The following is a 17,248-nucleotide window of genomic DNA, read 5'->3' as shown; positions in this document are numbered from 1 at the left end:
GGGTCCTAGAACAGAGCCTTGGGGGACTCCCAACAGAGAGGGTGGGATGAGGAGGTAGTGTGGGAGTGGGAAACGCTGAATGTGCGTTTGGAAAGGTATGAGGAGATCCAGGATAGGGCGAGGTCTTTGATGCCAAAGGAAGAGAAGATCTGTAGTATGAAGCAGTGGTCAACTGTGTTGAAAGCAGAGGACAGGTCTAGAAGGAGGAGTAAAGAGTATTGTCCGTTAGCTTTGGCTGTAAGTAGGTCATTAGTAATTTTGGTCAGGGCTGTCTCAGTGGAGTGATGGGGCAGAAACCAGATTGTAGATTGTCAAAGAGCAAGTTAGGTGAGAGGTGGGAGGAAAGTTCAGCGTGGACCTGCTGCTCCAGGAGTATGGAAGTGAATATTGGGCGATAGCTGGACACTGCGGTTGGGTCGGGTTGGCTTTTTAAGGATAGGCGTGATCGTGGCATGTTTGAAAGCAGAAGGGAAGGTGCTAGATAGATGAAGAGGTGGGTTAGGGATGGGATAAGAGTGGTGGTGAGGTTGGGAGTAGGTGGGATGGAGAGGAGACAATTAAGCTCCCTTCCGTGATGAATATATATATATATATATATATATATATATATATATATATATATATATATATATAAAGAAAAATGTTCCAATGCAAAAGTTTGGGCACCTTGTAGCACCCCTTTTTGAAAGTATCACAGCTTGTAAACACTTTCTTTAGACAGACAAGAGTCGTTCAGTTCTTGTTTGAGGGATTTTCATCCATTCTTCTAGTTCTGTGAGACTCCTGGATCGTATTGCACGCACTGCTATTTTGAGGTCTAGCCACAGATTTTCAATGATATTCAGATCAGGTGACTATGATCCATACTAATTTAATGTAAAGAGTGCCAATACCAGTGACACGGTAAGCTTTAGGCTTTTCTATTTTTCCCTCCCAATTTTTTTTGTTTGAATTTATTGTTTATCATTTAATCTTTTGTATTTAACACGAGTGCTCTATACAAAACAACTGTCTCACTTGATTCATTTTTTCAAGAGATATTTCACGTTATGTACTTACACTTCATGGGTGCCAATAATGATAAGCAGGACTGTAGAGATCATTTCATCTTCCACTTGCTTAACTGTTCACTGTAACATTAATTTTGACCAGGGATGCCCAAACTCTTACATGTCACTGTACTATGGAACACTATGAAGACCGTCATCAAGAAGTGGTTTAAATTTAGCACAACCGTGACATTAACTAGAACTGGACATCCCTCAAAAATTAATGAAAAGGAAAGAAAATTGGTGTGGGGGGCTGCAACGATAATGGAGCTGCAGGAATTTCTGGTAACTATTGATTGTACTGCATGCGATTATGATCTACCGAATTCTTCATATGTATGGCCTAACGTGATGACATGAAGAAGGTGTTGTTCACAGGCGATGAGGAAAGAACACAAGGAGTTTTATAGCTTGAATTTAGCTTATTGACTTTATGAGGAGAGTTCTCTTCAGTTCAACATTCGTTTCTGAAGGTTTTATGTGGTAGCTGCACAAAAACTCCTTATTGTATTGCTCAGGTAGACATAGCCATCTTTGTTATATAGTTTTAACATGTCCACAAATGTAACAAAATGGTATATAGAAACTGGAAAGTGAATGTACTCTAGACATATGGGAAGATTCAGCTAAACTGATGAGGTATTCTACACCCAGGCTTCTATGCTATTTGATGTCTACGCATTATTCCTGATGCAATTCACCTGTCTAAATGCGAAGATATTATAAGAACAGTAAGCTGTAACCCATAAACTATACTGAGCAGAACATAAATGGATGTCTTCATTGTTTTATTTTATTAATGGGAATCTACTTAGCAACCACCATATAAAGGAGTACCTTAATTTACTTGGATCTAAGGCAGGGGTGGGCAACACATTTTCCCGAGGGGGCCACATGAGAAACTGTTGTGGAGGGCCAAACCAATAGGCTGCAATTAATTCTGCTCGATAATAATATTAACACATTAATTATAATTATTTTATATTAATCTTAATTGTATCACTTAATATTGAGTAAAATTAAGTATGCTGACATCTCCTAAATACCATTTGAGCCCACACACAGCCCCTTCTATAAATCTAGCCCCCACTTAGCCTTCTTATGTACCGTAAGAACCCCCACACAGCCTCACTATATAAAGCAGGACCCTACAGAGCCTCCCCATATACAGCATGAGCCCCACATAGCCTCATATACAGAAGGAGCCCCACACAGCCTCCCTATATACAGCATAAGCCCCGCATAGCCTCCTCATATACAGCATGAGCCCCGCATAGCCTCCTCATATACAGCATGAGCCCCACACAGCCTCCTAATATACAGCATAGGCCCCACACAGCCTCCCTACATACAGTATGAGCCCCACACAATCTCCTAATATACAGCATGAGCCCCACACAGCCTCCTAATATACAGCATGAGCCCCACACAGCCTCCCTACATACAGCATGAGCCTCACACAGCCTCCAAATATGCAGCATGAGCCCCCACAGCCTTCCGATATACAGCATGTGCCCCATATACAGCATGAGCCCCACACAGCCTCCCCATATACAGCATGAGCCCCACACAGCCTCCCCATATACAGCATGAGCCCCACACAGCCTCCCCATAGACAGCAGGAACACCACACAGCCTCATATACAGAAGGAGCCCCACATAGCCTCCCCATATACAGCAGGAGCCCCACATAGCCTCCCCATATACAGCATGAGCCCCACATAGCCTCATATACAGAAGGAGCCCCACACAGCTGCCCTATATACAGCATGAGCCCCACACAGCCTCCCCATAGACAGCAGGAACACCACACAGCCTCATATACAGAAGGAGCCCCACATAGCCTCCCCATATACAGCAGGAGCCCCACATAGCCTCCCCATATACAGCATGAGCCCCACATAGCCTCATATTCAGAAGGAGCCCCACACAGCTGCCCTATATACAGCATCAGCCCCACATAGCCTCCCTATATATTGCATAAGCCCCACATAGCCTCCTTATATACAGAAGGAGCCCCACACAGCCTCCTAATATACAGCATGAGCCCCACATAGCCTCCCTATATATTGCATAAGCCCCACATAGCCTCCTCATATACAGAAGGAGCCCCACATAGTCTCCTCATATACAGGAGTCCCACACAGCCTCCCAATATACAGCATGAGCCCCACCCACATAGCCTCCCTATATACTGCATGAGCCCCACATAGCTTCCCTATATACAGCATGAGCCCCACACAGCCTCCCCATAGACAGCAGGAGCCCCACACAGCCTCCCCATAGACAGCAGGAGCCCCACATAGCCTCCCCATATACAGAAGGAACCCCACATAGCCTCCCTATATACAGCATCAGCCCCACACAGCCTCCCAATAGACAGCAGGAGCCCCACACAGCCTCCCCATATACAGCATGAGTCCCACATAGCCTCCCTATATACTGCATGAGCCCCACATAGCCTCCTCATATACAGAAGGAGCCCCACATAGCCTCCCTATATATAGCATGAGCCCCACACAGCCTCCCCATAGACAGCAGGAGCCCCACACAGCCTCCCCATATACAGCATGAGCCCCACATAGTCTCCCTATATACTGCATGAGCCCCACATAGCCTCCTCATATACAGAAGGAGCCCCACATAGCCTCCCTATATATAGCATGAGCCCCACACAGCCTCCCCATAGACAGCAGGATCACCACATAGCCTCCCCATATACAGCAGGAGTGTTGTGAATTGGATTTTTTGGCTCCCTCTTGTGGTCACTAGCGACATGACACTTTGAGTTTCTTTCCTCAGCTTGGTACCCACCTGGCTCGTTAGTCCAGGGGTGTTGCTATTTAAGCTTCCTGGATTTTCAGTCTGGTGCCTGGCATCGTTGTAATCAGTTCCTTTCTGTTTGCTCCTGTCTGCTGGTCCTGGTTCTTGCAAAATAAGCTAAGTCCTGCTTCCTTATTTTTTGGTTATTTGCATTTCTCTTATTTTTGTCCAGCTTGTACTAAATGTGATTCCTGATTTTGCTGGAAGCTCTAGGGGGCTGATATTCTCCCCCCGGGCCGTTAGACGGTTCGGGGGTTCTTGAATATTCAGCGTGGAAATTTTGATAGGGTTTTTGCTGACCGTATAAGTCATCTTCCTATATTCTGCTATTAGTCAGTGGGCCTCTCTTTGCTAAAAACCTAGTTCATTCTTACGTTTGTCTTTTCTTCTTACCTCACCGTTATTATTTGTTGGGGGCTTGTATCCAACTTTTGGGGTCTTTTCTCTGGAGGCAAGAAAGGTCTATCTTTTCCCTTCTAGGGTAAGTTAGTTCTCCGGCTGGCGCGAGACGTCTAGAACCAACGTAGGTACGTTCCCCGGCTGCTGCTATTTGTGGTGCTAGGATCAGGTATACGGTCAGCCTAGTTACCACTGCCCTATGAGCTGGTTTTTGTGTTTGCAGACTTGGTAATAACTTCTGAGACCCTCTGCCATTGGGGTCATAACAGTATGCCAGGCCGAAGGTGAATGTTTAATGCATTGCAGAAGTGGGATAATAAGAAAGGAAATTCTGAGTTTTTTTTTTTTTTCTCTTTCTTCCTCCCCTTTACCTCTGAGTGGCTTGAGCTTGCTGCAGACATGAATGTCCAGACTTTGATTACTAGTGTGGATCAGCTTGCTGCTCGTGTGCAGGGCATTCAAGATTTTGTTACCAGTAGTCCTATGTCTGAACCTAAAATACCTATTCCTGAACTGTTCTCTGGAGACCGATTTAAGTTTAGGAATTTCAGGAATAATTGTAAATTGTTTCTATCTCTGAGACCCCGTTCGTCTGGAGACTCAGCTCAGCAAGTTAAAATTGTTATCTCTTTCTTGCGGGGCGACCCTCAGGATTGGGCCTTCTCGTTAGCGCCAGGAGATCCGGCATTGGCAAATATTGATGCGTTTTTTCTGGCGCTCGGGTTGCTTTACGAGGAACCCAATCTTGAAATTCAGGCAGAAAAAGCCTTGCTGGCTATCTCTCAGGGCCAGGATGAAGCTGAAGTGTATTGCCAAAAATTTCGGAAATGCTCCGTGCTTACTCAGTGGAATGAGTGTGCTCTGGCCGCAAATTTCAGAAATGGCCTTTCTGAAGCCATTAAGAATGTGATGGTGGGTTTCTCCATTCCTACAAGTCTGAATGATTCCATGGCGCTGGCTATTCAAATTGACCGGCGTTTGCGGGAGCGCAAAGCCGCTAATCCTCTGGTGGTGTTGTCTGAACAAACACCTGATTTAATGCAATGTGGTAGAATTCAGACTAGAAATGAACGGAAAAATCATAGACGTCAGAATGGGTTGTGTTTTTACTGTGGTGATTCTACACATGTTATATCAGCATGCTCTAAACGTCTAACAAGGGTTGTTAGTCCTGTCGCCATTGGTAATTTGCAACCTAAATTTATTTTGTCTGTGACTTTAATTTGCTCATTGTCTTCCTACCCTGTTATGGCGTTTGTGGATTCAGGTGCTGCCCTGAGTCTTATGGATCTGTCATTTGCCAAGCGCTGTGGTTTTGTTCTTGAGCCGTTGGTAAATCCTATCCCTCTTAGAGGTATTGATGCTACGCCATTGGCGGAAAATAAGCCGCAGTTTTGGACACAGGTAACCATGTGCATGACTCCTGAACATCGGGAGGTGATTCGTTTTCTTGTTCTGCATAAAATGCATGATTTGGTCGTTTTGGGTCTGCCATGGTTACAGACCCATAATCCAGTCTTGGATTGGAAGGCAATGTCTGTGTCAAGTTGGGGCTGTCAGGGAATTCATGGTGATTCCCCGCCGGTGTCTATTGCTTCCTCTACTCCTTCGGAAGTTCCTGAGTATTTGTCTGATTATCAGGATGTATTCAGCGAGTCCAGGTCCAGTGCTCTTCCTCCTCATAGGGACTGTGACTGCGCTATAGATTTGATTCCAGGTAGTAAATTTCCTAAGGGAAGATTATTTAATCTGTCTGTACCTGAGCATACCGCAATGCGTTCGTATATCAAGGAGTCTCTGGAGAAGGGGCATATCCGTCCATCCTCTTCCCCTCTTGGTGCAGGATTCTTTTTTTGTGGCCAAGAAGGACGGATCTTTGAGACCTTGTATAGACTATCGGCTTCTGAATAAAATCACTGTTAAATTTCAGTATCCTTTGCCTCTGTTGTCGGACTTGTTTGCCCGGATTAAGGGTGCCAAGTGGTTCACCAAGATAGATCTTCGTGGTGCGTACAACCTTGTGCGCATTAAGCAAGGAGATGAATGGAAAACTGCATTTAATACGCCCGAAGGTAATTTTGAGTACTTGGTGATGCCTTTTGGGCTCTCTAATGCTCCTTCAGTGTTTCAGTCCTTTATGCATGATGTCTTCCGGAAGTATCTGGATAAATTTATGATTGTTTATCTGGATGATATTCTGTTTTTTTCTGATGATTGGGACTCCCATGTAAAGCAGGTCAGGATGGTGTTTCAGGTTTTGCGTGAGAATGCTTTGTTTGTTAAGGGCTCAAAGTGTCTCTTTGGAGTACAGAAGGTTCCCTTTTTGGGTTTTATTTTTTCCCCTTCTGCGGTGGAGATGGACCCAGTCAAGGTCCGAGCTATTCATGATTGGACTCAACCCACGTCAGTTAAGAGTCTTCAGAAGTTCTTGGGTTTTGCTAACTTCTACCGTCGTTTTATCGCTAACTTTTCTAGCGTTGTTAAACCTTTGACGGATATGACCAAGAAAGGTTCTGATGTTGCTAACTGGGCTCCTGCAGCCGTGGAAGCTTTCCAAGAGCTGAAGCGCCGGTTTACTTCGGCGCCTGTTTTGTGCCAGCCTGATGTCTCACTTCCCTGTCAGGTTGAAGTGGATGCTTCTGAGATCGGGGCAGGGGCCGTTTTGTCGCAGAGAGGCCCTGGTTGCTCTGTAATGAGACCATGTGCTTTTTTTCTAGGAAGTTTTCGCCTGCTGAGCGGAATTATGATGTTGGCAATCGGGAGTTGTTGGCCATGAAGTGGGCATTTGAGGAGTGGCGTCATTGGCTCGAGGGTGCTAAGCATCGTGTGGTGGTTTTGACTGATCACAAAAATCTGATGTATCTCGAGTCTGCTAAACGCCTGAATCCTAGACAGGCCCGTTGGTCATTATTTTTATCCCGTTTTGACTTTGTGGTCTCGTACCTGCCTGGTTCAAAGAATGTTAAGGCTGATGCTCTTTCAAGGAGCTTTGTGCCTGACTCTCCTGGAGTCTCAGAGCCAGCTGGTATTCTTAAAGAGGGAGTAATCTTGTCAGCCATTTCTCCGGATTTGCGACGTGTGTTGCAGAGATTTCAGGCTGGTAGACCTGACTCTTGTCCACCTGACAGACTGTTTGTTCCTGATAAATGGACCAGCAGAGTCATTTCCGAGGTTCATTCCTCGGTGTTGGCAGGGCATCCGGGGATTTTTGGCACCAGAGATTTGGTGGCTAGGTCCTTTTGGTGGCCTTCCTTGTCACGGGATGTGCGGTCATTTGTGCAGTCCTGTGGGACTTGTGCTCGAGCTAAGCCTTGCTGTTCTCGTGCCAGCGGGTTGCTCTTGCCCTTGCCTGTCCCTAAGAGGCCTTGGACACACATTTCCATGGATTTCATTTCGGATCTTCCGGTGTCTCAGGGCATGTCTGTCATCTGGGTGGTATGTGATCGCTTTTCCAAGATGGTCCATTTGGTGTCTTTGCCTAAGCTGCCTTCCTCTTCCGATCTGGTTCCTTTATTCTTTCAGAATGTGGTTCGTTTGCACAGCATTCCTGAGAATATCGTGTCTGACAGAGGATCCCAGTTTGTTTCCAGGTTCTGGCGATCCTTTTGTGCTAAGATGGGCATTGATTTGTCGTTTTCGTCTGCCTTTCATCCTCAGACTAATGGCCAAACGGAGCGAACAAATCAGACACTGGAGGCTTATTTGAGGTGTTTTGTTTCTGCAGATCAGGATGATTGGGTGACCTTCTTGCCATTGGCTGAGTTTGCCCTTAATAATTGGGCTAGTTCCGCTACTTTGGTTTCGCCATTTTTCTGCAACTCTGGTTTCCATCCTCGTTTTTCCTCGGGACATGTGGAGCCGTCTGACTGTCCTGGGGTAGATTCTGTGGTGGATAGGTTGCAGCGGATCTGGAATCATGTGGTGGACAACTTAAAGTTGTCAGAGGAGAAGGCTCAGCGTTTTGCCAACCGCCGCCGCGGTGTGGGTCACCGACTTCGTGTTGGGGATTTGGTGTGGCTGTCTTCTCGGTTTGTTCCTATGAAGGTATCCTCTCCTAAATTTAAGCCTCGCTTCATCGGTCCTTATAAGATTTTGGAAATTCTTAATCCAGTGTCCTTTCGCTTGGATCTTCCGGTGTCGTTTGCCATTCACAATGTGTTCCATTGGTCTTTGTTGCGGCGCTACGTTGTGCCTGTGGTTCCTTCTGTTGAGCCTCCTGCTCCGGTGTTGGTTGAGGGCGAGTTGGAGTACGTGGTGGAGAAGATCTTGGATTCTCGTCTCTCCAGACGGAGGCTTCAGTATCTGGTCAAGTGGAAGGGCTATGGTCAGGAGGATAATTCCTGGGTGGTCGCCTCTGATGTTCATGCGGCCGATTTGGTTTGTGCCTTTCACGCTGCTCATCCTGATCGTCCTGGTGGTCTTGGTGAGGGTTCGGTGACCCCTCCTTAAGGGGGGGTACTGTTGTGAATTGGATTTTTTGGCTCCCTCTTGTGGTCACTAGCGACATGACACTTTGAGTTTCTTTCCTCAGCTTGGTACCCACCTGGCTCGTTAGTCCAGGGGTGTTGCTATTTAAGCTTCCTGGATTTTCAGTCTGGTGCCTGGCATCGTTGTAATCAGTTCCTTTCTGTTTGCTCCTGTCTGCTGGTCCTGGTTCTTGCAAAATAAGCTAAGTCCTGCTTCCTTATTTTTTGGTTATTTGCATTGCTCTTATTTTTGTCCAGCTTGTACTAAATGTGATTCCTGATTTTGCTGGAAGCTCTAGGGGGCTGATATTCTCCCCCCGGGCCGTTAGACGGTTCGGGGGTTCTTGAATATTCAGCGTGGAAATTTTGATAGGGTTTTTGCTGACCGTATAAGTCATCTTCCTATATTCTGCTATTAGTCAGTGGGCCTCTCTTTGCTAAAAACCTAGTTCATTCTTACGTTTCTTTTCTTCTTACCTCACCGTTATTATTTGTTGGGGGCTTGTATCCAACTTTTGGGGTCTTTTCTCTGGAGGCAAGAAAGGTCTATCTTTTCCCTTCTAGGGTTAGTTAGTTCTCCGGCTGGTGCGAGACGTCTAGAACCAACGTAGGTACATTCCCCGGCTGCTGCTATTTGTGGTGCTAGGATCAGGTATACGGTCAGCCTAGTTACCACTGCCCTATGAGCTGGTTTTTGTGTTTGCAGACTTGGTAATAACTTCTGAGACCCTCTGCCATTGGGGTCATAACACAGGAGCCCCACATATCCTCCCCATATACAGAAGGAGCCCCACATAGCCTCCCTATATACAGCATGAGCCCCATATAGCCTCCTCATATACAGAAGGAGCCCCACATAGCTTCACCATAAATACCGCGGATGCATACAGTGGAGACAGTGTGCAGATGGGTTCGGGCCACTGTTTTCAGTCCCTCAGCTATCTTGTTAGCAGGCCAGACTGAAACAGCCAGTGGGCTGGATGTGGCCAACAGACTGCACTTTGCTCAAATCTGATCTAAGAGGTAAAGTGGTCCAATGATCCACGCTAGCTCATTTTTAAAAATATGCCTTGTAAATAAGGCAGAGAGGGTGAAGGAAGTCGTAGCAAAGGAGTGGATACCTAGAGAGGACCAGCCCTACACAGGCTGCCTCCTTCTGAGGCGCAGAAGCCCGGTAGCCGTAACACCGAGGGAGCAACGACCCTTTATGCCTTGTTCCAGAGACCGGCAGGACAGCTAATTTCACGTTACCTGTCCGCCCTACACCCAGGAGGCACGGCGGCACCCCTTAGAGGCTGGGGCATGATAGAGTCCCTATAAACTGCCTCAAGCCACCTGTCATACGGGTTTGTCCTTTCCTACAGTATATGGGGGACAGAGAGAGAGACATTACATCTGTGAGGACCTTATGTGAAGCCTTAGGCAGTAAAGAACTACAACACCACGGCACTAGAGGAAGGCTACTGATTTCCACCTGGACAAGTGGACTCTGGACTTGCCTCCAAACCGGCTGGAATCTGCCTGCCCTGTGATCTGGTGCTCTGGACTGTGGATGCTTAAGTCTTCAGTAAAGGTAAAGAGACTGCAACCTTGTGTCCTCGTTCTTCACTGCGCCATTCACCATCTACACACCGGGAAGCACTGGGTTAACACTTCACCTGTGGGAAGGTATACCATCTAGCTGCCATAACATCACCCCAGCGGACCCCTTAAAGCAGCGTCGGTCACCCTGACCGAATACCACAGGTGGCGTCACAAACATTTCCCCTTTAAAGACCTTTCCCCTTTTACACGGACGTCCCAGGGCCACGGGCCGGGTCAGCCACCGTGACATCCCCCTGTGAACCGAAGGACCCGGTACCGAGTACCCCACGGACCCATAGGGGCGCTCCATATGAACAATCCTTAAAGTTTACAAATAAATGCAAACATTCTCTAGATCATATTTACAAACACATAAATCATGTGGGAAGAGCTATGGGCTAGTATTTATAGACACGCAGGCCATGATATACAGTTTGTGCTCTTGCTTCAGAATATGCATCCAGTGATAGCGATCATGAAGTGCTGCGGAGTGTGCTGAGATTAGGAAACCACATACCAAGTGATCCCTGTCAATTCTGCCTGTCCAAGCCTCAGTGTCAAGTTTCTTTCAGTTATTTAGACTATGAAATTTCAGTCTTCAAAATCTGAGTACGTGGTGGTTATTTTATAGAAATGAAGAAGGAAATGGACGTCAGAGGAAAATTAGCAGAATGATTAGAGAGTAGGACACTTGGTATTTTGAGTGTGCGGTTACGTTTTTATTGTGAAATGGAGGATAACCTTACCTTGGAAAGGAAAATGTAAAGCTACATAGCATCTATATTCCACAGGGTAGCAGTATGAGCATGCAGGATGTAGAAATTTCTGTAAATTTGAGATACTGATTTGGCTTTTATCCTAAGTCATATTACAAGACTCGTTAACGGGTTGATTGTGACTTGTAGGATTGCTACTTCCAACAGGTGGCGCTATAGAGTTCAAGTTCTATTTTTCTCTGAAGAGGCAATTTGCATTGTAAATAGTCAAGCGTCGGTGAACTGAATTTGATTCCGGTATTGAGAACATAAGTAAATTTAGCCGACAAGTAATTATAAAAAGTGTGAGAAGAAATCCACAAACTTAACACTATCTTAAATATTCAAGATAAAACATCACTTTTCATATAAACCACGAAAATCTCAAAAAATATCCCAGGGATTGGGATTTTTCTGAAATTGTAGTGGTTTATATTAAAAGTGATGTTTTATCTTGAATATGTAACCCCTTAGTGACAGAGCCAATTTTGTTCTTAATGACCAAGCCAATTTTTACAATTCTGACCACTGTCACTTTATGAAGTTATAGCTCTGGAACGCTTCAACGGATCCCACTGATTCTGAGGCTGTTTTTTCTTGACATATTGTACTTCATGATAGTGGTAAAATTTCTTCACTATGAATTGCGTTTATTTATGAAAAAAATGAAAATTTGGCAAAAATGTTGAACATTTTGCAATTTTCAAACTTAATTTTTGTACCCTTAAATCAGAGCCTTATCTCACAAAATAGTTCATAAATAACATTTCCCACATGTCTACTTTACATCAGCACAATTTGTAAACATATTTTTTTTTATGATGCTATAAGCTTTAAAGTTGACCAGCAATTTCTTATTTTTCCAATAAAATTTACAAAACCATTTTTTAGGGACCACATCACATTTGCATCACATTTGAAGTGAGTTTGGGGGGTCAATATAACAGAAAATACCCAATAGTATACTATTCTAATAAACTGCACCCCTCAAGGTGCACAAAACCACATTCAAGAAGTTTATTAACCTGTTATGAACTGGTGGTTTAGGAGCAACATGGGACGTGCTCTGGAGGAGGTGGTACCTTTACTGACCGCAGACCCTGAACTCAACACAACACTAGAAATAGCTGTGTAATGTTCATGTCACTCCCTAGACATCTCGTCACAGCCGGAGAACTAAATACCCCTAAAGATAGAATCAGGAAAGCTATCTTGCCTCAGAGAAAATCCCCAAAAGATAGGCAGCCCCCCACAAATATTGACTGTGAGTGAAGAGGGAAATGACATACACAGAATGAAACCAGGATATAGCAAAAGGAGGCCAATCTAGCTAGATAGATAGGACAGGATAGAGTACTGTGCAGTCAGTATAAAAATACTAGAAAAATCCACCACAGAGTTTACAAAAATCTCCACCACCTGACTAAAGGTGTGGAGGATAAATCTGCTTCTCCAGAGCTTCCAGCTTAACTGAATAAATCCATACTGACAAGCTGGACTAGAAAAAACATAGAAAGTACAGAACTATTAAGTCCACAACATATGGACTACCAAGGACCAAGCCAGGACTTATCTTTGATGATCTGGTCAGAATAGCAAAGAAATCCAAGCAGAGATGTGACTCCAACCAGGAACATTGACAACTGGCACTAACAGAAGGATAGAGCCAGGCTAAATAGCCGAGCCCAAAAAGACAATCAGTGGAAGCAGCTGCAGACTGCTAAATCCAAGGAGCAGCCGTACCACTTATAACCACCGGAGGGAGCCCAAGAACAGAATTCATAATAGTGCCACTTACAGCCACCGGAGGGAGCCCAAGAGCGGAATTCACAACATTAACTCTTCAGATGCTTCAAGAGAACTACAGCAATGTGGAAGGAAAAAATGAACATTTTACTTTTTTCACAAAAATTTATTTTGGAACCAATCTTTTTTAATTTAATGTGTGGGAAAGCCACTGTTTGGGTGCATGGCATGGCTCAGAAGGGAAGTGAGCACCATTTGAATTTTTGAACGCAAAATTGGCTGAAATTAATGGTGGGTGCTATGTTGCATTTGGGGACACCCTGATGTACCTAAAACACTGGAAACCCTGTTGTGAATTGACCTTTTGGCTCCCTCTTGTGGTCACTAGTGATATGACACTTTGATATTCCTTCCCTTGCTTGGTATCCACCTGGCCTCGTTAGTCCAGGGGTGTCGCTATTTGAACTTCCTGGATTTTCAGTCTGGTGCCTGGCATCGTTGTTATCAGATCCTTCTGTTTGCTCCTATCTGCTGGTCCTGGTTCTATGCAAAATTAAGCTAAGTCCTGCTTTCTTGTTTTTGGTTACTTTCTGTGCTCTTATTTTTGTCCAGCTTGTACTAAATTTGACTCCTTATATTGCTGGAAGCTCTAGGGTGCGGATGTTCTCCCCCCGTGCCGTTAGACGGTTCGGGGGTTCTTGAATATTCCGCGTGGAGTTTTTGTGAGGGTTTTCGCTGACCATATAAGTCATCTTCCTATATTCTGCTATTAGTTAGCGGGCCTCTCTTTGCTAAAACCTAGTTCATTTCTTGCGTTTGTCTTTTCTTCTTACCTCACCGTTATTATTTGTTGGGGGCTTGTATCCAACTTTTTGGGGTATTTCCTCTGGAGGCAAGAAAGGTCTTTCTTTTCCCTGCTAGGGTTAGTTAGTTCTCCGGCTGGCGCGAGACGTCTAGAATCAACGTAGGTACGTTCCCCGGCTGCTGTTATTTGTGTGCTAGGTTCAGCTATATGGTCAGCCCAGTTACCACTGCCCTATGAGCTGGGTTTTATGTTTGCAGACTTCGCTATTGTCTCTGAGACCCCCTGCCATTGGGGTCATAACAGTATGCCAGGCCATAAGTGAATATTTAATGCATTGCAGAAGTGGGATTATAAGAAAGGAAATTCTGAGTTTTTTTGTTTTTTTCTTTCTTTCCTCCCCTTTATCTCAGAGTGTTATGACCCCAATGGCGAGGGTCTCAGAGAAACAAGTAAGTCTGCGACGTACAAAAATCCAGCTCATAGGGCAGTGGTAACTGGGTTGACCATATATCTACTCCTAACGCCAACACTAGAAGTAGCCGGGGAACATGCCTACGTTGGTCGCTAGATGTCTCGCACCAGCCGGAGGACTAACTACCCCTAGAAGAGGAAAACAAAGACCTCTCTTGCCTCCAGAGAATAGACCCCAAAAGTAGGATACAAGCCCCCCACAAATAATAACGGTGAGGTAAGAGGAAATGACAAACACAGAGATGAACTAGATTTAGCACAGAGAGGCCCACTTACTAATAGCAGAATGTAGTAAGATAACTTATATGGTCAACGAAAACCCTAACAAAAATCCACACTGGAGATTCAAGAACCCCCGAACCGTCTAACGGCCCGGGGGGAGAACTCCAGCCTCCCTAGAGCTTCCAGCAAGGTTAGGATACAGATTATGTGCAAGCTGGACAAAAATGCAAACAAAAACAAATAGCAAAAAGCAAGAAAGCAGACTTAGCTTAATTTAGCAGGAACCAGGATCAGTAGGCAAGAGCACAACAGATTAGCTCTGATTACAACGTTGCCAGGCATTGAACTGAAGGTCCAGGGAGCTTATATAGCAACACCCCTGACCTAACGACCCAGGTGAGCATACAAGGGATGGCAGACATTCCCAGAGTCAAATCACTAGTAACCACTAGAGGGAGCCAAAAAGATAAATTCACAACAGTACCCCCCCTTAGTGAGGGGTCACCGAACCCTCACCAAGACCACCAGGGCGATCAGGATGAGCGGTGTGAAAGGCACGAACCAAATCGGCCGCATGCACATCAGAGGCGACCACCCAGGAATTATCCTCCTGACCATAGCCCTTCCACTTGACCAGGTACTGAAGCCTCCGCCTGGAGAGGCGAGAATCCAAGATCTTCTCCACCACGTACTCCAACTCGCCCTCAACCAACACCGGAGCAGGAGGCTCAGCAGAAGGAACCACAGGCACAACGTACCGCCGCAACAAGGACCTATGAAATACGTTGTGGATGGCAAACGACACCGGAAGATCCAGGCGAAAGGATACAGGATTAATGATTTCCAATATCTTGTAAGGACCAATGAAGCGAGGCTTAAATTTGGGAGAGGAGACCTTCATAGGAACAAATCGAGAAGACAGCCATACCAAATCCCCAACGCGAAGTCGGGGACCCACACCGCGGCGGCGGTTGGCAAAACGCTGAGCCTTCTCCTGTGACAACTTCAAGTTGTCCACCACATGACTCCAGATCCGCTGCAACCTATCCACCACGGAATCCACCCCAGGACAGTCAGAAGGCTCCACATGTCCCGAGGAAAAACGAGGATGGAAACCAGAGTTGCAGAAAAATGGCGAAACCAAGGTGGCGGAACTAGCCCGATTATTAAGGGCGAATTCAGCCAACGGCAAGAAGGTCACCCAATCATCCTGATCAGAAGAGACAAAACACCTCAAATAAGCCTCCAGAGTCTGATTAGTTCGCTCCGTTTGTCCGTTAGTCTGGGGATGGAAAGCGGATGAAAACGACAACTCAATGCCCATCCTACCACAAAAGGATCGCCAGAACCTGGAAACAAACTGGGATCCTCTGTCCGACACAATATTCTCAGGAATGCCGTGCAAACGAACCACGTTCTGGAAGAACACAGGAACCAGATCAGAAGAGGAGGGCAGCTTAGGCAAAGGAACCAAATGGACCATCTTGGAGAAACGATCACATATCACCCAGATGACAGACATGCCCTGAGACACCGGAAGATCAGAAATGAAATCCATAGAGATGTGTGTCCAAGGTCTCTTCGGGACAGGCAAGGGCAAGAGCAACCCGCTGGCACGAGAGCAGCAAGGCTTAGCTCGAGCACAAGTACCACAGGACTGCACAAATGACCGCACATCCCTTGACAAGGAAGGCCACCAAAAGGACCTGGCCACCAGATCTCTGGTGCCAAAAATTCCCGGGTGCCCTGCCAACACCGAGGAATGAACCTCGGAAATGACTCTGCTGGTCCATCTAGCAGGCACAAACAATCTGTCAGGTGGACAAGAGTCAGGCCTACCAGCCTGAAATCTCTGCAACACACGTCGCAGATCTGGAGAAATAGCAGACACGATAACTCCTTCCTTAAGAATACCCACAGGTTCAGCGACTCCAGGAGCATCAGGCACAAAGCTCCTAGACAGAGCATCGGCCTTCACATTCTTAGAACCTGGTAAATACGAGACCACAAAGTCAAAACGGGAGAAAAACAATGACCAGCGGGCCTGTCTAGGATTCAGGCGTTTAGCAGACTCGAGATACATCAGATTTTTGTGATCAGTCAAGACCACCACACGATGCTTAGCACCCTCGAGCCAATGACGCCACTCCTCAAATGCCCACTTCATGGCCAACAACTCCCGATTGCCCACATCATAATTTCGCTATGCCGGCGAAAACTTCCTAGAGAAAAAGGCACAAGGTCTCATAGTAGAGCAACCAGGGCCTCTCTGCGACAAAACGGCCCCTGCCCCAATCTCCGAAGCATCCACCTCAACCTGAAAGGGAAGTGAGACGTCAGGCTGGCACAAAACAGGCGCCGAAGTAAACCGGCGTTTCAACTCCTGGAAAGCCTCCACGGCAGCAGGAGCCCAGTTAGCTACATCAGAGCCTTTCTTGGTCATATCCGTCAGCGGTTTAACAACGCTAGAGAAATTTGCGATAAAACGACGGTAGAAGTTAGCAAAACCCAAGAACTTCTGAAGACTCTTAACTGACGAGGGTTGAGTCCAATCATGAATAGCTCGGACCTTGACTGGATCCATCTCCACAGCAGAAGGGGAAAAAATGAACCCCAAAAAGGGAACCTTCTGTACACCAAAGAGACACTTTGAGCCTTTTACAAACAAAGAATTTTCACGCAGAATCTCAAAAACCATCCTGACCTGCTCCACATGCGAGTCCCAATCATCAGAAAAAACCAGAATATCATCCAGATAAACAATCAAAAATTTATCCAGATACTTCCGGAAAATGTCATGCATGAAGGACTGAAAAACTGAAGGTGCATTAGAGAGCCCAAATGGCATCACCAAGTACTCAAAATGACCTTCGGGCGTATTGAATGCGGTTTTCCATTCATCGCCCTGCCTAATGCGCACAAGGTTGT

The sequence above is a fragment of the Ranitomeya variabilis genome, chromosome 3 (genome assembly GCF_051348905.1).
Source record: "Ranitomeya variabilis isolate aRanVar5 chromosome 3, aRanVar5.hap1, whole genome shotgun sequence".
Lineage (NCBI taxonomy): Eukaryota > Metazoa > Chordata > Amphibia > Anura > Dendrobatidae > Ranitomeya > Ranitomeya variabilis.
This window is presented reverse-complemented; position numbering follows the sequence as displayed.